At 40.5% G+C, this 27,561-nt stretch overlaps 1 long non-coding RNA gene and 1 pseudogene across 1 annotated transcript; both read right to left on the bottom strand.

Annotated features, from left to right (window-relative positions):
* Nucleotides 1-3,511: 3,511 nt before the first annotated feature.
* On the bottom strand, nucleotides 3,512-11,438 carry LOC115168866 (synaptophysin-like; annotated as a pseudogene).
* Nucleotides 11,439-12,705: 1,267 nt separating this feature from the next.
* On the bottom strand, nucleotides 12,706-21,916 carry LOC115168067 (uncharacterized). The gene is made up of 3 exons (XR_003870615.1): nucleotides 21,568-21,916; nucleotides 12,907-13,005; nucleotides 12,706-12,740 (listed from the first exon to the last, which is right to left on the bottom strand). It is a non-coding gene; the product is annotated as an uncharacterized LOC115168067 (long non-coding RNA).
* Between the last annotated feature and the right edge of the window lie 5,645 nt (nucleotides 21,917-27,561).

Genomic DNA, 27,561 nt, shown 5'->3' on the forward strand with positions numbered 1-27,561 from the left:
TTGTCATAGTCATTATCATAAATACTAATAAGAATACATCATACGCAATAAACACAGCACTATCCAAAGGCGTAAAGAGTATCACAAGACACATTCACCACTAACAACAGAGTACAGTTGAAATCGTAAGTTTAGATACACTTAGCTTGGAGTCATTAAAACTTGTTTTTCAACCACTCCACAAATTTCGTGTTAACAAACTATAGTTTTGGCAAGTCGGTTAGGACATCTACTTTGTGCATGACACAAGTAATTTTTCAAACAATTGTTTACAGACAGATTATTTCACTTATAATTCGCTGTATCACAATTCCAGTGGGTCAGAAGTTCACATACACTAAGTTGTCTGTGCCTTTAAACAGCTTGGAAAATTCCAGAAAATTATGTCATGGCTTTAGAAGCTTCTGATTTGAGTCAATTGGAGCTGTACCTGTGGATGTATTTCAAGGCCTACCTTCAAACTAATTGCCTCTTGGCTTGACATCATGGGAAAATCCAAAGAAATCAGCCAAAACCTCAGAAAAAAAATGTGTAGACCTCCACAATCTGGTTCTTCCTTGGGAGCAATTTTGAAATGCTTGAAGGTACCACGTTCATCTGTACAAACAATAATACGCAAGTATAAACACCATGGGACCACGCAGCCGCCATAGCGCTCAGGAAGGAGACACGTTCTGTCTCTTAGAGACGAATGTACCTGTGCGAAACATGCAAATCAATCCCAGAACAACAGCAAAGGACCTTGTGAACATGCTGGAGGAAACAGGTCCAAAAGTATCTATATCCACAGTAAAACGAGTCCTAGATCGACATAACCTGAAAGGCCGCTCAGCAAGGAAGAAGCCACTGCTACGGTTTGCAACTGCACATGGGAACAAAGATCATACTTTTTGGAGAAATGTCCTCTGGTCTGATGAAACAAAAATAGAACTGTTTGCCAAAAAACACCATCGCAACGGTGAACCACGAGGGTGGCAGCATCATGTTGTGGGGGTGCTTTGCTGCAGGAGGGACTGGTGCACTTCACAAAATAGATTGCATCATGAGGAGGGAAAATTATGTAGATATACTGAAGCAACATCTCAAGACATCAGTCAGGAAGTTAAAGCTTGGTCGCAAATGGGTCTTCCAAATGGACAATGACCCCAAGCATACTTCCAAAGTTGTGGCAAAATGGTTTAAGGACAACAAAGTCAAGGGATTGGAGTGGCTATCACAAAACCCTGACCTCAATCCTATAGAAAATGTGTGGGCAGAACTGAAAAAACATGTGCGAGCAAGGAGGGCACAAACCGGACTCAGTTACACCAGCTCTGTCAGGAGGATGGGCCAAAATTCACCCAACTTATTGGGGAAGCTTGTGGAAGGCTACCCGAAACGTTTGACCCAAGTTAAACAATGTAAAGGCAATGCTACCAAATACTAATTGAGTGTAAACGTCTGACCCACTGGGAATGAAATTAGATAAATAAAAGCTGAAATAAATCATTCTCTCTACTATTATTCTGACATTTCACGTTGTTAAAATAAAGTGGTGATCCTAACTGACCTAAGACAGGGAATTTTTACTAGGATTAAATGTCAGGAATTGTGATAAACTGAGTATAAATGTATTTGGCTAAGGTGTATGTAAACTTCCTATTTCAACTGTATATGTATTTCATTGAGCATATTTATAAGAACTACAGAGAGAGAAAAAGAGAGAGCGAGGGAAAGAGAGAGATGGAAAGAGAGAGGGAACACAGAGGAAGAGATAGAAAGTCAGGTGTCTCTATACCGCCTGATAAAAAAAAGATAATAAAAGGAATGAATCCAAAACTGCATAACGGAATAATATGAATTAAAAACAATATCAGTTTCCATTGTGATGATAACTGTGGAAGCAAAATCTATCGCTCAATACACACAACACCTGTCCTGTTACCATGTGGCAAAACAGTTTTTCTTCTACCCAATCAGAAGATTGGCAGTACAGCGGGTAAGCCAACCTGATTATTGTAGCACATGTACTCTGTGTGATTTGTGTGAAATATAATCGGAGCTGCTCTGTGCTGTCACCTTATGATGAGCCAAACATACATCATATTAGGTAATATGCTCTAACAGGGTTAGGGTTAGGGGGAAAGGCCACTTGCCTTTCCCCCTTCACTTTTGTTCCAGGCTGCTTTTAGTCCAAGAGTCAGACATGCAAAACCTCCTTTGTTTTGAGAGTAAACGGGTGTTGTGGGGGTGGGGGATGCAGGATTTATGTTTTTACATGGAAATAAGATATTGTTCAGAACACCTCAGTTGGCTATATTAATATGTTAAAAGTACTGTAGCTATTTCCTATGGCTTGTGTATGGTCTTGAAAACGGCGCAAATTGTGCCGTACTGATTTAGTTCTGTGTAAATATTTGCATGCATTATGATCAGACGAGCATTAGAAATGGTGATTAAACATGATGACTAACTCTGTCTGATGACTCATCCCTAGACTACATAAAAATAGGAATGGGTTCTGGACCAAATTTTTCAGATGCCGATTTCTAAACTACATTTACAATCCAAAGAAATAAAAAAACGATGCCCCTCGACATCAGTTGGCTTCCCTGATTCACAACCTAAACTCATCTCTAAATAAGAGTGTTGATAGAACACTACGTACAGCAGTTTTTAGCAACAGCATAATATTAGCAAAATACCAAGTGCTACCATGCTAACTACTTCTTCATTATCCTAGATGCATTTTTGACTTTTTACATTTCAGCTTTTAAGAGATTCTCTGGAACAAACATAGCTAAATCATTGCTTGAGTAATATTTTCTTGGAAAAATATAAAAGACAAACAAGTTGTAATGAATGTAACCTATGTTAAACACAAAAATCACATCTGTCACTTTTCTCATTCTACTCTACTCGCTCTCTGAATTCATCCTTTGCCATCACATCTTTTCTGCTCTATCCCTTCAAACTCACTCAGTAATGTTGAACAAATAAACAATGAAAAGATGTAACTCTATTCTGAAAATGAATAAATGAAAACATAAAAATGAATATGGAGAAATAAAATAAACACAACATAAATATTAGAGCACGATGAGGGTTGAACTATGTGACCTAAACAGAACTGAAGTAAATACAATTGAATAACTCTGTGCACTCCATATTAGTTGTTATACAACAAATGTAGAGCACAATTATTCAACTGTGTACATATATTTATATGTTGATATTTACACAGCACAGACAAATACATTCTCCCAAGTTAAATACTACTACCATTATTGTCCATTTAAGTGTTATTCCTTTATAAGGTTGATCTTTGTAGTTCTTTTTATATTGTATTCAAGTTTTTCCTCACATGATCAAATGGAAAACCCCCTGTTGTCTTCTACAGTTAAATACATCAACAGAAGAAACAGCATGTTACTGTAAGGACCCATTTCCCCCTCACCAAAATAACCCAAACGGACCCGGTGTTGCTAAATTCCCCCTACCAAAACCTCACCTTCTTCCATCCCTCCCTCCTCTTGTCAACTCATAGATGCACAAACAGAGGAGTGTGGAATTGTGGATGGTGGTCAGGCACCACACTCCTAAATCACAGGGTGGCCCTGGAGAGAACGAGAGAGCGAGCGAGCGAGCGAGAGAGAGAGCGAGAGAGAGAGCGAGAGAGCAAGAGAGCAAGAGAGCAAGAGCGGGAGAAAGATCAATTACAACTAATGTATACATAAAGCTTATGAAGATGTCATAAAGCCACAGTCTGTATTCCCTTAGGAAGAGTAACATTAATACAGTATTTCTCAGTCGTTTACCTCGGTATTCTCAGTGTTGCTCCAACATATGTACTGACACTCACCAGCTTCCAGATGCTGTAGGGTGGACCAGCTCACATCTGATTGGCGAAGGAGGTAGGCTGCTGTTCGTATCCCCCCTGCTGATAGTCTCCTCCTCCCTCGGTGTAGCCGCCCTGGCCATAGTCAGGCTGGTAGCCTCCCTGGGTGCCGGCATAGGCGTCCCCCTGCTGTGCATAGCCCTCTTGCCCATAGCCTTCCTGGCCAAAGGACTCTGGAGCAGGCGCCTTCTCCTTGGAAGGTGCATACGTGCCTCCGAAGGCTGCCATCCAGCCGGTCTCTTTGAACACAAACCACAGGTTTCCTCCCCACAGGATCAGGTTCAGGAAGCCAAACGCCTGGGGGATGAATTGAAAAAAGAAGAAGAAGAAGTCAATATGTTGTAGTACAGGTTTTTTCTGTCATATCCTCAGCAGTCAGCACTTTTACTAAATACACCATTCCTGAAAAACTTACCACAGATGTGTTGAGACCAGAGACGACAGGGTCGTGGATTTCACGGCAGCGGTTCTCCGGTTCGTCGCATGCCTCGATCAGTAAGAGGACCTTGTCTGGGTCGGTGGCTGCCTTCACATCCGACAAACCTTTAGCCCAGGCAGAAGAAGCCACCAGCCAGAAGAAGGTGAACACAGACGTCACAACGAAGTCCTGAGGAGCATCAAGTTATAAATCATTAGCAACATATATCATCATCAATCTCAAATCCTCAACAGAAACGTAATCAATCTCATCATTGTCATCAGCATTAACATCATTATCATTACTAGGATATTAATAACAGTAGCAGAGGTAGTGGAATATGGTATGGAAGATGCCTACTAGATACAAGAAGATCGAAAGACAAACTCACAATCTGGGCTCCCTTTCAGCCTTCACGGTATTTCTCCAGAATGAAAACATACACAGAAAGGGCTGCCATGGAGTAGAGGAAGGAGAAGACACCAACGGTGACAAAGAACTCAGCTGAGGAGGAGTAGTCTCCTATCAGGAACAGACGCTCAGGGCTTTCCCCCTTACAGGTTGGGGCATCGAAGTACACCTGATGTATGGGAATCAGAGAGAGAGAGAGAGAGAGACGTCAGATTGGGTTAATATAGTTTAATGTAGATTAATATTCCATCCATGACGTTTGCAGCCCAGTGGTACTGTAAAAATGACAGACAAACCATATTTGTGCGGGTTCAGGGGGCTACGTGTGACTGATTTAGGCATACTGACCTGAATGGATACTCAAACTCCACCTCAATGCTCAGGTCACTCTCTGACCGGTTTTTACACTCCACACTCATCTTGAACATGCCAGAGTAGCTGCCGCATGTCGAGAAAACAAAGATAGCAAAGATCTGAAAGATACAGAGGGGGGAAGAGAAGATGACAAGAGTTAGAGACAGGACGTCGAAGTGAAAGGGAAGTGAAAGAGAAGGGGCCGAACAATTTACAGTAGTAGTGAGATCAAAGGAATGGGAAAGAATAGGGTTGTAAGAATGAGACATGTTGGGAGAAGCAAAATACATGTATTAAATTGCACTAATACTGGAATGATTCTTTGGAGATTGAGTTTGGTCTGAAATAGGTATTGATGAAAGGAAAGTCCATGCAGTATAATGGCAACCCCCGCTAAAGGTCTACTGTTACTGAAGAAGCTGACACTGAGGTTTCACCACCTGCTGTGTCTTCTGCACTCCAATGTTCCACCAATCACAGCAGGCTGTCGACAAAGGCACCCAGAGTGCAAATCAATGTAGCTATATCGCCAGGTTACAGAGCTACACCTGTTGCCATGGTTACTCCGGCACCTAAAGTTGTGCACTTGAGGTATTAAGAAAATACAAGAAATGTAAAATAACATGTTTGGTTGATATGGATGTACTATCTGTTGTACCAAATAAGTTATGATCTACTCTATGTATCAGGCTACATTACTACAGTACTAAAGTACTGTAACCCAGCGCTTGTGCACGTGAACGCTCATCAACTCTTACACATACAGACACACAGACAGATGCATGCTGCGCAAATACACACACACGCACACCTATCTGTATACCAACCTGCTCTCATACTCTGGAATACATTGCTGTAAATACTCAGAATATATTTCAACATGGCTTCGTCGAGCCTTCAAATATACACAGATTCATCACACTTCTCTATTGATGAAAAACTGTACAGATGGTTCACATAACTTATTTCCTTGTCTCATTTTTATCTACAGCACTAACACAGTCACACCTCCTCCACTTCCTCTCCTTATCAATAGGTTTTAATAAGGATTGTAGAGGACTGTGAGGGGAGAGGATGATACTTTTTGTATGAGGAAAAAACAGAAAACAACCTCCCACAAACACGGGTGGAAAACAGGCTGCCTAAGTATGATTCCCAATAAGAGACAACGATAGACAGCTGCCTCTGATTGGGAACCACACTGGCCCAAAAACAAAGGAAACAGAAAACATAGACTTCCCCACCCGAGTCACACCCTGACCTAACCAAACATAGAGAATAATAAGGATCTCTACGTTCAGGGCGTGACAATTTACAAACTAAGCATTTGTGTTTAGTGAATCCGCCAGGTCAGAGGCAGTATGGATGTTCTCTTGATAAGTGAGAATTGGAACATTTTCCTGTCAAAATGTAACAAGTACTTTTGGGTGTCAGGGAAAATGTATGGAGTAAAAATGACATTATTTTCTTTAGGAATGTAGTGAAGCAAAAGTTGCCAAAAATCTAAAGAGTAAAGTAAAGAAACCCCCCAAAAAACGACTTAAGTAGTACTTCGAAGTATTTTTTACTTATGTACTGTACATCACTGTATGAGAGTGTCCCCTTAGCTCCCTAAGTGTGTGGCCTGGGTTCGGTGAGGGGTCTATACTCCGAGGTTGTCTAACCCTAACCTGTGCAGGTAAATGCCGACGACGTAGTGACCTACGCCCCTCCCACGCAACCACGATTCAACTCGAGTCATAAAACAAAGAACGGGATTTCTGTAAACTAAATCAAGGGAAGCAAAGCAACGTGTCAAATTATAACATACAAAAAACGCAAAGCATAGACAGGCCTATAATCAAGCCGATAAAACAGTAAAACAAATGATAGCCTAATCAATGTTGGCAGAACAAAATAGCCTAACGTTATATATTTACTTGCAACCTACTCGATAACCTTTATGAACGCTATTCATTGTCATTAAAGGTATTCTAAACGATGCAAGTACTTTCCAGATAACAAGATACCCTGGACTCTAAAAAACTACAAAACAATGTCATAACATACTGTAGTTCTGGCGGATCTACTTACCGAGCGATTCGACCGTCGCTTTTTAGATCCGCGCATGAACATGTCGATGGTTCAAGAACAAGCGGCTTGGTTGTTTCCAAATAGTCCGTTTTTTAAAAAAATAGGTTGATGGATACAGGAGGCATCTGAATTCACAGGACAAAGTAAAAAATATGTTCCAATAAATCGTGTCCTACATACAGTACGAACTTGTACAAACCTCCTCTTCTTGGAGTTTTACGCACAGTCGACTTGCTGGAGTTGTCTGAAAATCACTGACGCATACGTAAGCACCCTACACCTAGATGACTGCACTGGTTTTCAATGTCTATTGACCGCACTCATTGAGTGGAAGCCCACTGCGCTGTACGATAGTTTTACCTTCGCAACACCCGTCCTCCTGCCGCTCTTGTCCCGGCCCAGACGGTGCGCTCCTCAAATTGAGGTTCATCATTTCCCATTTGTTACCATGTTCTTCTTCATGTGGTTTACTGGCAAACTAGACGATGTGTCGCCTATTGCTGCCTTTCATAGGCCAGAGTGCGGATTGCACATTTTGGTCACGTAAATAAAAGCCGAATGAGAAAAACAGAATTTGCACCACCATCTAACCCTGCACATATACACTCTTCCCAAAAACCCACCACTACTTGGCCGTAAATAATCCAACACCAGGCAGTCGGCCTGGGAGGATGGAACCCCTTCTCTCAAAACTTCCTGTAGATCTACTGGTACTAAAATCTCTCTCATCCAAATATTTCTCTGCTGCTGCAAGTACCACATCTATCTTCTGTGATTTCCACTCCATCAGTGCAGTTGATCACCATGGCTATAATGGCAAGACATCCAACCTTATTAAAACTCATCATAGTCAGCAGCATTTAAATCTAATTGACATTGATTGCCCTGTGTAGGGTGCAGTCTTTCGGATGGGATGTTAAACAGGTGTCCTGACTCTCTGTGGACTCTCTAAAGATCCCATGGCACTTATCGTAAGTGTAGGGTGTTAACCCCGGTGTCCTGGCTAAATTCCCAATCTGGCTCTCATACCATCACGGTCACCTAATCCTCCCCAGTTTACAATTGGCTCATTCATCCCCCCTCCTGTCCCTTGTAACTATTCCCCAGGTTGTTGCTGTAAATGAGAACGTGTTCTCAGTCAACTCACCTGGTAAAATAAGGGTTAAAAAATTTAAATGATGTCTCTCTTCAGGCCTACTCACTGAGGGGCTCCCAGTCAACTCACTCACCCTTGGGTTTTCCTCTACTCTCTTCAATGCCTCAGCATAGGAAACTGTTTGCCAGAGTTTAAGTGGGGCAATCTCAATCTGTCTCTCTCTCACAGGACACTTCGGATCCCCAGCTGCATGGGCACCCCCACAGTTGACACAGTGCTTTCTCTATCCCAACTGTACACTCCTTCTGACTATGCCCTCCTGCACATTTCTCACATCATGGGATCTCCCTTCTACATACTGCTGTAATATGTCCAATCCTTGGCAACTAAAGGACCGCAGAAGGTTTGGAACATAGCCCTCACAGAATAGCAAATACAAGGTAACCTGACCTTATCAGGTAGAACCTCTGTGTCAAAGCTCAACAAGACAGACAGGGTATTCTCAGTCTCGCCATTGCCACTGGGTCTATGTCTCACCAAATGGCAGGTGTTACAAACACTAGAAATATTCCTTTCCATTTGATCCACCTCTACCGCACTGATCACACCTTTTAGCGGTGCCCTGCTCCGGAGAGCAAAGCACACCACAGGTTGAGCCCCCAGCCGCGTCACTAGAAGCGCCCGCTTCCTCTGAGAGGCGGATGCACACCAAAAAAAAAATCAAAACAATTCCACTTCTCGAAACTGTCAAAGATTTAATCATTACCAGTTTGTCCTTTACCCAGCTTGACACAACATATGGATCGGCCAAAAAGCAGGAATCCACTCTTTCCAAAAAACTCACTCCTACCAAAATCATCTCTGTTGGATTCTCAGGGCAAACATTGGAAGTCTCTACCACACCTATTTCCGCAGGTAGGCCCACTACATCCTGGACTAGGTTAACTTCAGAGCGCTAACCATTGCTGACTGACTCCATTTCGTGATCATCAAGGTTCTCAAGAGAGCATGAAGAACCTATTAGGAAGATTAATCCAACTGTTACCAAATGTGCCACACAGAAAACAATCGGCCTTGCTAGCTGTCAACATTTTAAAGTTGGAGGGAACCACAGGGCAAGGTAACATGCAATGCTGTGGAATGTCAATGAGACAATTATGTCACCTTTAAAAGGATATCCTGCTATTATCCATAAGTCTAGACTACTAGACATGGTTGATTTTACTATAGGGTTGTTTTATTTATTTTTCATCTCCACATCCAATAGGATCCTATGGTTCTAACGATGAACTTAGCCTTAAAATGCTTTTGGGAAACCAGGCCTTGTTGTGTTTTGGAACAAGCGCAACAACATCAGGGATTCATTTTCAGTTTCCATCTTGTATGACCAATGGATTGTGACTCCCCACTGTTTTTTTTAATGATAGGAGCACTAAATGAATAATGGAAAATACATTTCAATGAGTGACATTATGGACAGTACACCCTCTCAACATTCAAATCAGCCAAGAATACCAAAGCTCTTCCCAATGTTGGCATTTTGAAATCCTCAAAAAGGTTTGGTTTTGAATCCCATTTTGTCTGTCACCTGAATTCCTCTACACTGGTGTCACAGACTCCAAAACAATTTCTACATGGTCACAGCTTGAGGAACCCTACTGAAGACAAGTTGGGCTTGTGAATGCAATAATATTTTTGTGAAAAATTGATGAATCATCTAAAAGCATAGATTTTCCTCTATCTGGCTACTCAGACTAGACTCTAGATCAGGGATGGGCAACTGGCCCTTTTGTAGGCCCATGGATCAATTTCCAAAACAAAAAAACGGAACTCAATCGGGGTCTCAACTTACTGTTGAGCGTTAGAATACACAAGGTGCAATTTCAATATTTGGTGTTGCATCAGCAGTTTCTCATGTTATGTCAGTCAATATTTCAAACACACACAAAATGATGAAAGACATCCTAAACCTGTTATAAATAAAACATTAATGGGGCCTCCCAAATGGCGCAGCGGTCTGAGGCAATGATTCGCACAGCTCAGGACCTATACCCGGAAGTGAGGCTGACCGTGACCCTGAGCTTCTCCATGAAGGCTCTCTATACCCGTGATGTGAATTGGGGGCCGCGGTTGGAGACGATGTCCTTCGGAAGGTCATAATGCCGGAAGACCTGCTGGAACAGTGCCTCAGTGACCTGGAGATCACTAGGGAGACCAGAGAGAGGAATAAAACAACAGGATTTGGAGAATCTATCCACAACCATCAAAATGGTGGTGAAACCGTCAGAGGAGGGGAGATCAGTGACAAAGTCAATGGATAAATGAGTTTAGGGACGCTGAGGCACGGGCAGGGGAAGGAGTTTCCCTGCTGGAGCATGCCAGGGGGTATTTAGTTTGGGCACACACAGAACAGGGGTTGACGTAGTGAAATACGTCCTGCGTATACGTCTTTTCCTATGGCAAGAGTACTCATGAGAAGTTCTTTGGTGGCACATGAACATCAAACCTTACTATGAGTGCAGAGTTAATTGTGGCCAGTAGGCCTTACAGTGCTAGGTAAGTAGAGAAAGAAGCAAAACAACAGCTAATGCAACTAAGGCACTACAAATGTTTCCAGCACAGGAGGCTGCTGAGGCGAGGACGGCTCATAATAATAGCTGTAATAGAGTGAATGGAATGGTAACAAACACATGGAAACCATGTGTTTGAGTTTAATACCAATCCATTTATTCCGTGCCAGCCAGTACTAAGAGCCCGTCCTCCCCAATTAAGGTGCCTTGACTAAGGGCTAGATTCTATAGCAGATCCGTGCTAGCAGACACCCGCATAGCGGTTGTTTTGGCGTGTCGGAGATGGAACTGCGTTAGAGCTGTCAAATCCACAAGCGGCTCCTTGTGTTAGCTTATCGCGGACCATGCCATTGGATGCAACGAAACCAGGCAACTTTATAATCCGATAAATCCCATGCAGCCACTTTACAAGTTCAAACACTCGAATGCGGGATTTTTCCATTGTCTATATCTCGATTTGACTGAGACTAGAAATCCCCACCATCCAAATTAACATGAAAACATGCATTAACCTACACTTTCTATCGCCATTTTGAACTTCTAACGCAGTAGGATTAATAAGGAAGGAAGTGGTTTGTGACACACAAGAGTAGCCTCTCACCTATTTGTCAGCTCATACTGCAGTGACACCTCCAACATATGTCAAAACATCCGCTATGCCGGTTAACACTCGATCTGATTGAATCGAGGCCTAAGTGCAGGCGAAATTTGGCTTAATTCAACCAGCACAATTTGAATATATTACAGTGGGATATGGAGAGGGTGTCACGAGTGCTGTCTTCGAATTCCCTGTCATAAATTAGACAAGGCGCAGCGTGCCGGTAGTTCCACATATTTTATTGTGAACTCGAACAAAACAATAAACAGGTGAAACTGAAACAAACATGACGTTCTGGGGTTGCACAAAAGCAAGATCCCACGAAAACAAAGGGAAAAACAGGCTGCCTAAGTTTGGCTTCCAATCAGAGACAACGATAGACAGCTGCCTCTGATTGGAAACCATACCCGGACAAAACATAGAAAACAAAACATCGAATGCCCACCCACCTATCACACCCTGACCTAACTAAACAGAGAACACAGCTCTCCTAGGTCAGAGCGTGACAGAGGGCTATGACGCTGAGGTGAAATTATGACGACAAAGAGAGATAGAATGCCATTTGTACCAAAACCATTGATGTTACATTATGATGTTATATTAATCTGAGCACCTATATAAATGTAATGCTACAATCTCATTTCTAATATTAACCAACATTTCAACAGTGGATGTAATTCAACAGAGACATCTTTTTACACAATAGTTCATTAGATCAGAAAACAAATGATGTACTAGTGTGAAAACTGACCAAAGCTTTCCACCTCCTTATGCTGCATAATACTTACATCTTTCCCTTTTTCACCAGACTAAAGATTGAACAATGGGACGGTAGAATTGTACACTGAGACTGGAACAGCGGTTGTCAAGGGAATCCCTCCTGGAATTTACATGGTTCTTTTGAACATACTGATCTCAGTGCAGTATAACATTATCCTCTCTGTGTCGGCCGTACTGTAGATGTTTCTCTCTTCTGACCCTAACATTGGTTCATTTCTGCTATTAATCTCTTCATTTGAGCATCAAACTTCCTTCCAACCTGCTGCACTTCTTTCACTCTTCATTGTCAACTCGTCCTGCACAAATGTCATTTTATTTAATTGGCTAAGTTGGGGTTTATCTTCCAGTGCTTAAACATTGTCATCTGGAAACAAAGCAGGGAATAGAACAAAGGAAATTAGGTGAGGAAATGTCAAAGTCCAAACTGTAGTTCAAAGCAAAGCTGCACCTTGTCCAAAATACCAACCAGTGAGTGCTGCTGTATCCTATTTGTTGCTGTTGATGACAAGGATGATGGTGTAGACATCATAGGCAAACAGGATCCCAGCCAGCAGGCCAAACACCTAAGGGAATGGAATAACGTTTAATCTAAACAAAATCTAACCACCAAGTTCTACTTTTCAGTGATGAATAGGGCAGAAGGATTTGAGAGCTGAAGAAGTAAGTCATTTGAGATGCTTTCATTTGTATCTATTCAAAAATCTCAGGGTGGTTAGACATTTGACTCACCACTCCTGCAATACAGGCGCCATCCCCTGCTCCATGAATCAGAGACATCAGAGAGGTGATGAGGTACAGGCCTGTACCAGAAGAAGCACGCAACAGATCCTGGTAGGAGGAGACTAACATTAGTGAATGATTGTCCTTCTATAGGCACTTGGAATGTCCTTGTGTTACTGTTTGTTTTTATAAATGTATCTATAATTTATGTTTGTGTGTTTCTTTTTCTCTCTTTGTCTCTCTTTCTGTGTGTGTGTGTGTGTGTGTGTGTGTGTGTGTGTGTGTGTGTGTGTGTGTGTGTGTGTGTGTGTGTGTGTGTGTGTGTGTGTGTGTGTGTGTGTGTGTGTAAACATATACTGCACTAACACTCCAGACCCAGTTGACCACCTGAATGGACTTGTCCATTTCTATCATGAAGACGACAAAGAAGATGATGGCGGAGACCATCTCACAGATGGCCACTCCATAATAACCTCCATAAATTGACACAGCATAGCAGATTAGGATGATAACACTGATGAGCTGAAAGAAAATGATAAAAAAATAATATGGGGGGAAAGGAGAGTGAGAGAGAGAGAGGAAGAGGAGGGAAAAAGCAGCCTGCGTGGAAATATTTGGTGCAAAAATGTTAATAAAGGTACTTAGCAAATGCCAAATCTGTGGTACACAAAAATAGCTTTTTGGCTCAATGCATCTGTAGCCTAATTACTTGACCTTGGGATGTTATTCATAGCATTTCCTTTTAAGGAAATCACTGCTACTTATCCAGGAATCCTTTGAGAACGTCTCGCTGTAGTTTACAACAAGCTGACAATTAGGTTCCATGTAGAACCCTCTGTGTAAAGGGTTCTGCACAGAGCCCAAAAAGGGTTCTACATGTAACCAAAAGGAATCTGCCTGGAACCAAAAGAGGTTATTCAAAGAGTTCTCCTATGGGGACAGCCGAAGAACCCTTTTTGGTTCTAGATCGCACCTTTTTTTATAAGAGTTTAGGCATTTACGCCAATCAAATCAAAATCAAATCAAACTATTTGTCACCTGTGCCGAATACAACATGTGTAGACCTTACCGTGAAATGCTTACTTACAAGCCCTTAACCAACAGTGAATAAAAATTATTCTTCCAGTTCGAAGCAGGTAATCGCTGTTCTGATGTCCAGAAGTTATTTTCGGTCATAAGAGAGGGTAGCAGCAACATTATGTACAACATAAGTAAAAAAATAACTTACAAACAACGTGAACGAACAAACAAAATAGCACAAAGTCAGCCATCCCCTCCGGCGCCATTGTACTGTTCAGCAATCAGTTTAGTAGTTTATATCACACTGACAAAGACCCCAGTGTTGGGGTTGATATTTTTTATCCTAAAATGTTTGGATGTCTTTCTATGAAACTGTAATTTTTAATGATGAAACTGCCACGCCCGTTTGTGATAGTACAATAACAAAGAAGTTGCTGTAAACACTGTTTCTTCCATTCCAGTGAAATAAGGTCAGTGTAGCGAGTACATACACTTGGAAAGTCCATAGTGTAGCACCAACACCAGCCTGAACTGAATCCCTCTATTGTAGCTGCTGTGGAGCTATGCTTCTGGGTGGGTAATTCAAATACAAAGATGACAAAGATGTTCCTGAGTGAGATGTTAAGGGAAGATATTGTAGTTTGTCAACTTTGCATGCACTTGCAAACCTACCAATCGTTCATTGATTTGATGCATTCCAAAAATATTAATTAAAATTGGTTGTGTGAACTGCGTGGTTTGGTATGCATTATTTAAATAATCAAACATGGTTGATTTGTGTTTGGGTCTTTTTAATCAAATACTCTTGTGTAAAAACAATCAAATTGTCACAATCCCTGTCCTTGAACTCCCTGTCATAAATAAGCCAAGGCGCAGCGTGCCAGTAATTCCACATCCTTTATTTAGAAGTGAAACCGAACAAAACAATAAACAGGATAAACAGAAAGAAACGTCACGTTCTGGGGCTGCTCAAAGGCAGCTACACAAAAACAAGATCCCACAACTCAAGGAGGGAAAAAGGGCTGCCTAAGTATGGTTCCCAATCAGAGACAACGATAGACAGCTGCCTCTGATTGGAAACCATACCTGGCCAAAACATAGAAATAAAATACATACAATGCCCACCCCATATCACACCCTGACCTAACTAAACAGCGAAAAACGGCTCTCTCAGGTCAGGGCGTGACACAAATAAAAACAATCAAATTCAGGCTGCCATATCACCTTGACTACAATCCATTGTGCAGCACCAAGGAAAAGGTCATGTGTTGGCCATAGAGCAGTAAGCCAAGCTAAGGTCAAAAGCATGGTAGTAGCCCACAGATGATGCAATAAACTCTTTCCTAGAGTTTATTGTCTTCACATACATCCTGGATAACTGGATACCAATTTCACGGTATCCAATTGGTAGTTACCATCGCTGCAACTCCTGTACGCACTTGGGAGAGGCAAAGGTCAAGAAACATGCATCCTCCGAAGCACAACCCAGCCAAGCCGCACTGCTTCTTGACACAATGCCTGCTTAACCTAGACAACAGCCACACCAATGTGTCAGAGGAAACACCATACACCTGGCAACCATGTCAGCGTGCATTGCACCCAGCCTGCCACAGGAGTCACTAGAGCATGATGGGACAAGACCATCCCTGCCGGCCAAACCCTCCCCTAACCCGGAAGACACTGGTCCAATTTGCACCGCCCTATGGCTCTCCCGGCTGCAACAGAGCCTGTACTCAAACCAGGATCTCTGGCAGCACAGCCTTAGACCACCGCGCCACTCGAGAGGACCATTTATCACCCAACCTATGACCTAAATCCAATGACATGGTGAAATGGTTTGTTGATTTCACGTTGAATTCACATTAGTTGACAACTCAACCAAATGTAAATCAAAACTAGACATTGAACTGTAGTTTGTGCCCAGTTGGTTACCCCTTGCTTTCTAATATGAGTAGTATTTTCATTTCAATTACAATTTTCTTATATTAACCTTCTTATATTAATCAAAGTTTAGAAACGATGACATGCTGGGTGATTCCTCAACGATTTTCTTACATTCATTTATTAATATTGAAAATATAAACATGAATATTGAAAGTATACCATTTTTGGGATCTCTGTTATTTGTAAGCATTACCAACAGAGTGAATGTGAAAATGGATTCAAAATGGTTGCCCTCTGCTAATGACTTGCAGGATGTGCAATGATACAAGTAAAATGAGGGCTGTGATTGGTTGCAATGCTGACTATGCCAATTTCTCTGTATAAAATGGGCCATAACTTTAAACTAGCAGAGATCCCACTCTGGAACTTTGATATGCCCATAGAGTATATTATGTTCAACAATATATTGAACATTTGCCAAATCAAAAATGGTATATTTTCAATATTAATAAATGAATGTAAGAAAATCATTATTGAAATCATGAGGAATCACCCAGCATGTCATCGTTTGTAAACTTTGATCTTCAACCTAAACTGTCAGCATTTGACTGTTGGGTGGCAAATGAGGGGACTGTCACGCACAACACCACATTAAAAGTGACAGTTGGAAGCTCTTAGGCAAACCCTTGGCCTGACCCCCACCCCCAAGATCACATGGTTCTCATTCCAGGTCCAGTTCCTCTAAGTACACACAACTGTCTGAAATATTTAAAATGGCCCAATTTGTTATCATACTATGAACAAATCAATGGTATAGCATCATGGACATACTCATAGATCTGTATATGTTGCAGAATAGTGTAGTAAAGTAGTATTAGGCCTCAGCTAAGGTCATTATGCAAACCAAAATAGTATGTCATCATATTGGTCTATTCTAGGGAATGATATTCTATTTCTACAACAGACCTTCCATTCATAGTTTGTCTACTCCTGGGTCGTTCTTGGGCTCTGGTAATATTTCAGTCCCTCTGAGTTTTTATTTTTTTGTCATTTAGCAGACGCTCTTATCCAGAGCGACTTACAGTAGTGAATACATACATTTCCTAAAAAAAAATTGTCCTGGCCCCCCGTGGAAATCAAACCCACAACCCTAGCGTTGCACACACCATGCTGGCGTTGCAAACACCATGCTCTACCAACTGAGCCACAGGGGGACTTTTATCTTATATTTCAAGTATTGGGTAACCAAAATGACATTTTTAAAGATTTTGTATATACATTGAAATGTCCAGTATAATAAATTGAAATAAATATAGCATTAATTTAAACTTTATTATTAAAAAAAATCTTTTTTTTTTAACTGACACTCAGAATTGTGTCATGTCCCCCAGGCGTTTCACTTAATTTTTACTTGGGAAATTAATATTAAAATGTGCATATAATGAATAACATTTGCTATTAATGCAAACATATATTTGTGTTCTTTTGTTGAGAAAGTATTTTGTTAAAAAAAATGCATGATTATTGATTAAAATCATACAATTTAGCTCTGTCCCTCAGTCTACACTCAACCCCGTCACAACAACCAAACTTCCCCCCAAAAAATGGTCACTCCAGCCTTATGTGCCATCATTAACAGGAAGTGGCATCTTTCAACAATTTTCAACTGCATGGTACAGAAACAGGCAGGTAATCACATTCTTTTATATCTGTATTTTGTTGTTTTTTAAAGTCAGGTGGGGATCGTCAAGCTGACCAACTTGAAATAAAGTTGGAAAACTAGTATTTATCTAAATTATACTTTAACCCATAAAAATATACAATCTATTAATTTCATGCACACCATGTGGTCTCCTGTCCTTCAACACATGAGGAGCAGAGGCCATTTTGAGCCAAAAAAACTCAATCCCGTCAAATTCAACCCCATCACATGTTTCATTGTAAAGGGGTAGTAAACCTGTGACAGGGTTGAGTTATTTACTTTATTTATGAATATTCTAAACAAATGAATTATTCAATATATTATACATTATATCGTGTTTATATTCACTTATAAAACATGCTGTAATGTGTTCCATGTGAACAAGAAAATATATTTTAAGGCAGGTAGCCTAGTGGTAGGAGAGTTGGGTAAGTCTCTTAACTTCAGTTGTTCCTTTAGTGGCTCTAGATCCTAAATTACTCAATGATTATAGTGTATACATGTATATATTCTAAGAATATTTGATTTAACGTTATCCATTGAAACATCTAGGGAATGATGGCACCCACATCAGCAGCAGAAAGAGAAAGGCAGTGTCGATCACTTCAAAATGCCGACCCAGAAAATACCTTGAGAGAGAGCGTCAGAGATGGAAAAGAAATGTTGAGGCAGAGAAAAAGAACAAGATCAGTGATGTAAGTGAGAGAGACCGGTGTCAGAAATGTAAACATAGGAGAACAGCATACAAAAGAAGCATGGAGAGGAAAGGAGCACTGAGGACCTTGACGCTCCATTAGACAAACACCTTGTGAAGAGTGCCGATGTTGAACGTGCGATGGAGGTGATGCTAAGCCCGATAAAAGCGGTGCCCTCCATCATGAGAATACACCAGGTCATCACACTTGCTCCTGGTGAGCTGATGTCTGGTGATGTCAGCTGCATTTGTTCAACAAAGGATGTAAACTTTACATGCTTTAACACACAGCACTTCAGTTTCAGGCAGAAGGGCCTGGTAGCTCCCGAACAGCCAGCCAATGAGGAAAATCCACAACCCGTGGACGAAAACCATTGGGGAAATCCAGGTCATCTTGGGCAGTGGTGTGTAGTGGAATATGATGATGACCTTTATCCAGGCATCATCTTCGGCACGGATGAAATGAGTGTACAAGTGAAATGTATGCATCATGTAGGACCAAACAGATTTTTATGGACTTCTCGAGACGACATCCACTGGTATCAGTTTGATGAAGTCCTTGAGCTGATTCCACACCCACAGCGGGTGACATCCCACGACGTACTGTAGAGGTTGAGAGAGATGTGTGGGCCATACTCTCAGGAAGAAAACCATGAATGAATGAATATGGTGCTCCTGAGGAGAGGGATAGTCATGCTGACACCAGTGCTGTAGTTACAGCTGTTCTAGCATTCTAAATGCCCTTGGAAAATGTTCCTACAGTTTGATGACACGTTGAACTTTTCTGATGAAACCTGTTGAATGTTATTAATTACTCTAATGCCTGATGTGTTTTTATTTGTTTCAATATTTACTGCTATAGGCCTATCAAATGTAGGGCAGATTATTCTAAATATATGTAATGTCCTTATTACATTCCATTGCAGACAATGAAATGCAATATTTTGGGGTAAGTCTCGGAGGGATTTCGATAGTAAACTAAACTAGTTTATATGGAAACCGACGTGTCTCTTCAACCCCGTTACTGTATTCAACCCTGTCACTCTAGTCTCAACCCCGTCACATGACAATATTTGTTAAATAAAATGGCAAAGATGAATAAATATGAATTTAATGTTTTCTGAGCTCAGTCTGAAATGTTAAGGACAATCCCAAGAAGATTAAATTTATGTTAAAATTCTGAATTGAAATATTTTTTTATTTAAATGATGAGCCCGCTGACACCGAGGTAAAGTTGGTTTTATATTCACACATTTGGACATTCAACAGACATTCAACAGACATTCGCCAAAAGCCATTTCAAATTGTAGAAATCAATAACTAATTAATTGATTGTCACAAAAACATTAAAATAGATATTGTTTATTCTATAAATGTCGAGCATACTTTTACAACCTTTGTTTTGAATAAAAAATTAAGTTTTGATTTGATAGAAATACATAAAATCTATAAGATGCCATTAAAAGTGGCATAAATCAATACCTAATTCACCGTTTGTCACAGAATCATCAAACTAGATATGATTTATTCTATAAATGTCTAGCATACTTTTACAACCTTTGTTTTGAGGAAAAATTCCAGTTTTGACTTGACAGAAATACATAAAATCTATCAAATGCCATTTAAAACAATATAAATGTCACGACTTCCGCTGAAGTCGGCTCCTCTCCTTGTTCGGGCGGCGTTCGGCGGTCGACGTCACCGGCTTTCTAGCCATCGCCGCTCCTTTTTTCATTGTTCCATTTGTTTTGTCTTGTTTCCTGCAAACCTGGTATACATTCCCAATCACACTGCATGTATTTATTCCTCTGTTTCCCCACCATGTCTTTGTGTGAAATTGTTTTTTGTTACGTTTTTCGTGTGTACGCGCCAGGCTGGGTTTTTTCATGAAGGATGTTTATTGTAAAACATTTGATAATTTTTTTGTGACTGTTTCGCGCCTTGCACTTTTACCTTTGGCAGGAGGTTTTAACGCAGTGGCGTCTGTCTGTTTTATTGCCTCTGCCTAAATAAATTGTGCGCCTGTTCACAACTCTCTGCTCTCCTGCACCTGACTTCTCCACCAGTAGCGCACACCTTGACAATAAATCAATAACGAATTGACTGTTTGTCACAGAAACATCAAACTAGGTATGATTTATTCTATAAATGTCTAGCATACTTTTACAACCTTTGATTTGAAGAAAAATTCCAGTTTTGACTTTATAGAAATACATAAAATCTATCAAATGCCATTTACATTGTGTCTGGCACAAGTGACAATTAAAGTGATTTGGATCTCAAAGACTGCCATTATTGTAATGCTTGATATTACAACACTGATGTGTGATACCTTTTATATCAACACACGTTTTTTGCAAATGTATGCCTCTATTACTACATTATTTATATTGCCTGAATATTCAACGATGACTAACACCTCAGTTATGTGCTTCTGTCGGGGTTGTGGTCAAATGCATGTCCTTTAAAGTCAATTTAGTAATTGAACAAAAATCCAGTTCAATTTGAAAATGTTCCTAATAGCAAAAGCATGTAACAGAATTTGCGAATTCCAAAACTGTAATTTACATGTAAATAAACTTAACCCTGTTTTATGTTTTAATACTGCAGATAGAATGCTCTGTGTGCCAGAGATGGTACCATTCAGCTTGTCTGGGGATGACAAAGAAGGACTTCAGCAAAGCCAAAAGAGAAAATGATTGGAAGGGGCCTCTTTGCTGTTAAATAAGAGACATATAAGTAGATGACTGTTGTGCCTTGTAACTACTTTAAAATGTGGAACTGTTGCACTAAAAATACAAACATTGATTTGGCATACAATGTAAGATTGTAAACATTGTCTAACTTCATATAGAACAAATTGCAAAGAAATTAAAATTTCTTTACAGTTATTGCAAATAAATGCATATTTTCACTTTTTTCTGCGACAATCACTGAATCACTTATTGATTTCTTGATCTTTAAATGCAATATTTGAGATTTTATGTATTTCTATCAAATCAAAACTGGAATTTCTACTCAAAGCAAAGGTTGTAAAAGTATACTAGACATTTCTAGAATAAATCATACCTAGTTTGTTGTTTCTGTCATAATCAGTGAAAACGTTATTGATTTATATAGCCTTAGATGGCATTTTATAGATGTTATGTATTTCTATCAATCAGAACTGGAATGTTTATTAAAAAAAAGGTTGTAAAGAAAAATATGTGTTTTCTTGAAGGTTTAATATGTACTTAATGTTGTGAGGTGTTCAGAAAATGCATTTATTCTCGTAAAAAAGAATAACCCTCCTATTGCAGTAAATGTAGGCTAATTTACAGCACTCTTTGTGTGAGTCTCTGGCTATAACAGGGATATGGAACAAACTTACTATTTGTGCGATGAGAATAGTTCCTTTTAGGGTCTTGCCGTTCATAACTAACTTGAATGTAACTTTATAGTTTACCAACTAATTATAACGGCTCTATTTCCCTTTGCAAGGTTGCAGAACTCAACGAAGATACAACTTTGTAGCTAAGTTAAATTCAGTAGAAAAAAAGCGGACTAATGTTGTCTCTTAACTGCAGGGTTTTCTTCTCACCAAGTTGCAACTATTTGGAATGAATGAGTAATGGCAACCTCAACTTCCTGGATTTAGCAAAACTAGGTCAACAAAATAGGAAAGTGCACTTTCAAAAATGCCATGCATGCCTCAAACTCAATCATCAAGTCTGCAGACGACACTACAGTGGTAGGCTTGATTACCAACAACGACGAGACGGCCTACAGGGAGGAGGTGAGGGCCCTCGCAGCGTGGTGTCAGGAAAATACTCACAAACTTTTACAGATGCACAATCGAGAGCATCCTGTCGGGCTGTATCACCGCCTGGTACGGCAACTGCTCCGCCCACAACCGTAAGGCTCTCCAGAGGGTAGTGATGTCTGCACAACGCATCACCGAGGGCAAAATACCTGCCCTCCAGGACACCTACACCACCCGATATCACAGGAAGGCCAAAAAGATAATCAAGGACAACAACGATCCGAGCCACTGCCTGTTCACCCCGCTATCATGCAGAAGGCGAGGTCAGTACAGGTGCATCAAAGCTGGGACCGAGAGACTGAAAAACAGCTTCTATCTTAAGGCCATCAGACTGTTAAACAGCCCATTGGCGAAAATCTGATATCAACTTTGGAGGGGACAATTACATGAAATTTTCTCAAGAGCAATTCCTGAGGGGGACACCAAAAGTAGTGCTGTAACACATAGCCTACATTGTAATATGGCAAATGTATATTGAGGAACCAAAGAAATAAGGTGTTTGCCGTACTCCTAACTACCGGTACCCAAAACTACACAACTAATCACAACAGCAATACCATTGCCTTTAACAAATCTTAGTTCAGTCACCAGTTTAAGTTGAGAGTGGGGGTATCCATGGCATTTTCCAATTATGTTCCTATTTTACAAGTCAAAAAAAGGGAGAACCTTTCATAATGTTGCCAAACAAAGACTCAACAAACTTACCTGAGACTCCCTGTCTCTGCCAGTCTGTCCCTGTATATCTGTCCCCAACTCTGCTGTCTGTGTGCCATCTGTTGCCTGCTCTGCCTAATGACATCATTGTGAAACATTTCCATTAGAATTTCATTTATTTCTTATGAACATTTTATCAACTAGTCTTTGAGATATTAGGCTACTAGGGTTCTTACTATGCGTTTTGGTGTATTGAAAAATACTCTGATGTCCGTCTTTTATTTTTCTGCCATTTTTCTACCTGGCTGGCTGGCTGGCTACACACACAGTGTGTAGGTTATTTACAGTAGGAGATGGGCTTCTATCATCTTCAATCATTCTATTTGGGCTTCAATCTAAAAGGTAGCTAGCAAATGTGAAACGGATTAAAATGACACGAGTTGACAGCTGTATGAGTTCACCATTTACACAACATATGCTGCAACCTTTTGTAATTTTAATAGTTTGTTTCATATTGGCTGGCTTCCAACAATAGCTGAATTTGCAAAGCTAGCGAGCACCAATTCAGTTTCAGTGGTGTTTGCTATAATCTTTGCTACCCGGGTTAAGTAAAGGTGAAATAAAATAAATAAATAAAAGTTCACTTGCGACAATTTAGCTTTTGCAACGAGACCATTAAATATATTTAAGACAATGGTAGAAGAGAGTGTAGTTCTGTTCAGTTTGGATTTCCGTTTATCGCTAACCTTATCACAGGGACTTTGAAGCACTAACTTACATCATCTGCATGCTGATTCCATCTTTGACGACGCCACATAAATGGAATAGGTACTAGCTAGCTTAATAGTTAATATTTGCGCGCTAGCTCTGCATATTCAGCTAGTGTGTGTGCGCGATTGACTGGATTAACCTCACGTCAGTTACGTAGCAAGCTAAGGAACTGGCAGTGGATCAAACCATTGTGAGGCAAAGGGTGGGGGGGTTGCAATCTTTTGAAACTTAAAAACGCGCTATTAAGTGTCTATAATCAGCACAATTGCTTTCATTGCGTATTATTAATATTATTTAAATTACATAGTTATGTTTCAGTGATATATTGGGGGGGACAAATCATATTTTTCCCAGGATGGGGGGGTCGTGTCCCCCCCGTCCCCCCCGGGATTTCCGCCCCTGAAACAGCCATCACTAACATTGAATGGCTGCTGCCAACATACTGACTCAAATCTCTAGCCACTTAACAATTAAAAATTGGATGCAATAAATGTATCACTAGTCACTTTAAACAATGCCACTTTATATAATGTTTACATACCCTACATTACTCATCTCATACTGTACTCTATACCATCTACTGCATCTTGCCTATGCCGTTCGGCCATCGCTCACCCATATATTTATATGTACATATTCTTATTCATTCCTTTACACTTGTGTTTATAAGGTAGTTGTTGTGAAATTGTTAGATTACTTGTTAGATATTACTGCATTAACATCTGCTAACCACGTGTATGTGACCAATAAAATTTGATTTGATTTGAAGACCCACTGGTTGATTCTTAATTATAAACCCTCTTAGGCCTCACTCCCCCTTATCTGAGATACCTACTGCAACCCTTATCCTCCACATACAACACCCGTTCTGCTACTCACATTCTGTTAAAGGTCCACAAAGCACATCCCTGGGTCGCTCCTTTTTTCAGTTAGAACGAGCTGCAAAAAAACCACTAAAACTGGACAGTTCTATCTCCATTTATGTCCGACTCAATCATGCCATGGACACTCATGGACTATGGGACACTGTTACTGACTGTTGTGGCTGCTTCATGTGATGTATTGTTGTCTCTACCTTCTTGCCCTTTGTGCTGTTGTCTGTGCCCAATAATGTTTGTACCATGTTTTGCGCTGCTAACATGTTGTGCTGCTACCATGTTGTTGTCATATTGTGTTGCTACCATGCTGTGTTGTCATGTGTTGCTGCCTTGCTATGTTGCTGTCTTAGGTCTCTCCTTATGTAGTGTTGTGGTGTCTCTCTTGTCGTGATGTGTGTTTTGTCCTATATTTTTATTATTTTTTTAATCCTAGCCTCCGTCCCGGCAGGAGGCCTTTTGCCCTTTGGTAGGCCGTCATTGTAAATAAGAATTTGTTCGTAACTGACTTGCATAGTTAAATAAAGGTTAAATAAATACAAAATAAAAGTATTCTGCCAGCAGTGACGTCACTTTCGTATTCTTTGAGGAAACCTTCAAAATAGAACCCCCAATGCAATACACTGTAATAGACTATACATGGGACACATATTGTCTTGTAGATAGAACATGTCTACCTGTCTCAGCTAAAGTGGGTGGGCAGTACTCTGTAGGATCTCTACCAACCAAATACAGTGCATTCAGAAAGTATTTAGACCCCTTGACTTTTTTCCACATTTTGTTACATTACAGCCTTTTTCTATGGATTAAATCGTTCCCCCCCCCTAATCTACACACAGTACCCCATAATGACAAAGCAAAAACAGTTTTTTAGAAATGTTTGCACATTTATAACAAATTTAAACTGAAATATACATTTACATAAGTATTCAGATGGTTTGCTATGAGACTCGAAATTGAGCTCAGGTGCATCCTGTTTCCATTGATCATCCTTGAGATGTTTCTACAACTTGACCAGCATCCACCTGTGGTCAATTCAATTGATTGGACATGATTTGGAAAGGCACACACCTGTCTATATAAGGTCCCACAGTTGAAAGGACATGTCAGAGCAAAAACCAAACCATGAGGTCGAAGGAATTGTCGGTAGAGCTCAAGACAGGATTGTGGGAAGGGTACAAAAAAATGGTCTTGTACATATCCAGTAGCACTTAGTTCTCCAGCCCCTCCATAGACCCCAATGCAATGCTTTGTTGAGAGAACGTTTCTACCTGTCTCAGCTAAAGTGGGGTGGAAAATACTCATTAGTGGTTAATTGGTTAGTTTTGGAGGGGGACTGTGTAGTACATGCCCAGCAGCACTTCGTTCTCCAATACTCCACTGTTGGAGCTAGAAACACAAGCATTTCACTACACCCACAATACGATCAGCTAAATATGTGTATGTGACCAATAAAAATGGATTTGATTTAATGTATAGTCTATTACAGTTTATTGCACTGGGGTCTATGGAGGGGGTGGAGAATGAAGTGCTGCTGGGTATGGACTACACAGTCCCCCTCCAAAACTAACCATATGCCTAGAAGGCCAGCATCCCGGAGTCGCCTCTTCAATGTTGACGTTGAGACTGGTGTTTTGAGGGTACTGTTTAATGAAACTGCCAGTTGAGCACTTGTGAGGTGTCTGTTTCTCAAACTAGACACTCTAATGTACTTGTCCTCTTGCTCAGTTGTGCACTGGGACCTCCCATTCCTCTTTCTATTCTGGTTAGAGCCAGTTTATGATGTTCTGTGAAGGGAGTATTACACGGCGTTGTATGAGACCTTCAGTTTCTTGGCAATTTCTCGCATGGACTAGCCTTCTTTTCTCAGAACAAGAATAGACTGACGAGTTTCAGAAGAAAGTTCTTTCTTTCTGGCCATTTTGAGCCTGTAATCGAACCCACAAATGCTGATGCTTCAGATGCTCAACTAGCCTAAAAAAGGCCAGTTTTATTGCTTCTTAACCTGTTGGGGCTAGGGGGCAGTATTTGCACGACCGGATAAAAAACGTACCCGATTTAAACTGGTTACTACTCTTGCCCAGAAACGAGAATATGCATGTAATTAGTAGATTTGGATAGAAAACACTCTAAAGTTTCTAAAACTGTTTGAATGGTGTCTGTGAGTATAACAGAACTCATATGGCAGGCCAAAACCTGAGAAGATTCCATACAGGAAGTGCCCTGTCTGACAATTTGTTGTCCTTCTGTGGCATCTCTATCAAAAATACAGCATCTCTGCTGTAATGTGACATTTTCTAAGGCTTCCATTGGCTCTCAGAAGGTGCCAGAAAGTGGAATGACGTCTCTCCAGTCTCTGGGCAAAAAACAGCAGGAGATTTTGAGTGGTCAGGCTGAGAACAGTGACACTGGAGATGCGCGTTCATGTGAATTCTCCATGTTTTGCTTTCTCTCCTTGAATGAATACAACGTCGCCCGGTTGGAATATTATCGCTATTTTACGAGAAAAATAGCATAAACATTTATTTTAAACAGCGTTTGACATGATTCGAAGTGCGGTAATGGAATATTTTGACATTTTTTGTCACGAAATGCGCTTGCGCGTCACCCTTCGGATACTGACCTGAACGCACAAACAAAACGGAGCTATTTGGATATAACTATGGATTATTTGGAACCAAAACAACATTTGTTGTTGAAGTAGAAGTCCTGGGAGTGTATTCTGATGAAGAACAGCAAAGGTAATCCAATTTTTCTTATAGTAAATCTGAGTTTGGTGAGGGCCAAACTTGGTGGGTGTCAAATTAGCTAGCCGTGATGGCCGGGCTATGTACTCAGAATATTGCAAAATGTGCTTTGACGGAAAAAAGCTATTTTAAAATCTGACACCGCGATTGCATAAAGGAGTTCTGTATCTATAATTCTTAAAATAATTGTTATGTATTTTGTGAACGTTAATCGTGAGTAATTTAGTAAATTCACCGGAAGTTTGCGGTGGGTATGCTAGTTCTGAACATCACATGCTAATGTAAAAAGCTGTTTTTTGATATAAATATGAACTTGATTGAACAAAACATGCATGTATTGTATAGCATAATGTCCTAGGAGTGTCATTTGATGAAGATCATCAATGGTTAGTGCTGCATTTAGCTGTGGTTTTGGTTTTTGTGACATATATGCTTGCTTTGAAAATGGCTGTGTGATTATTTTGGCAGGGTACTCTCCTGACATAATCTAATGTTTTGCTTTCGCTGTAAAGCCT

The sequence above is a fragment of the Salmo trutta genome, chromosome 30 (genome assembly GCF_901001165.1).
Source record: "Salmo trutta chromosome 30, fSalTru1.1, whole genome shotgun sequence".
Lineage (NCBI taxonomy): Eukaryota > Metazoa > Chordata > Actinopteri > Salmoniformes > Salmonidae > Salmo > Salmo trutta.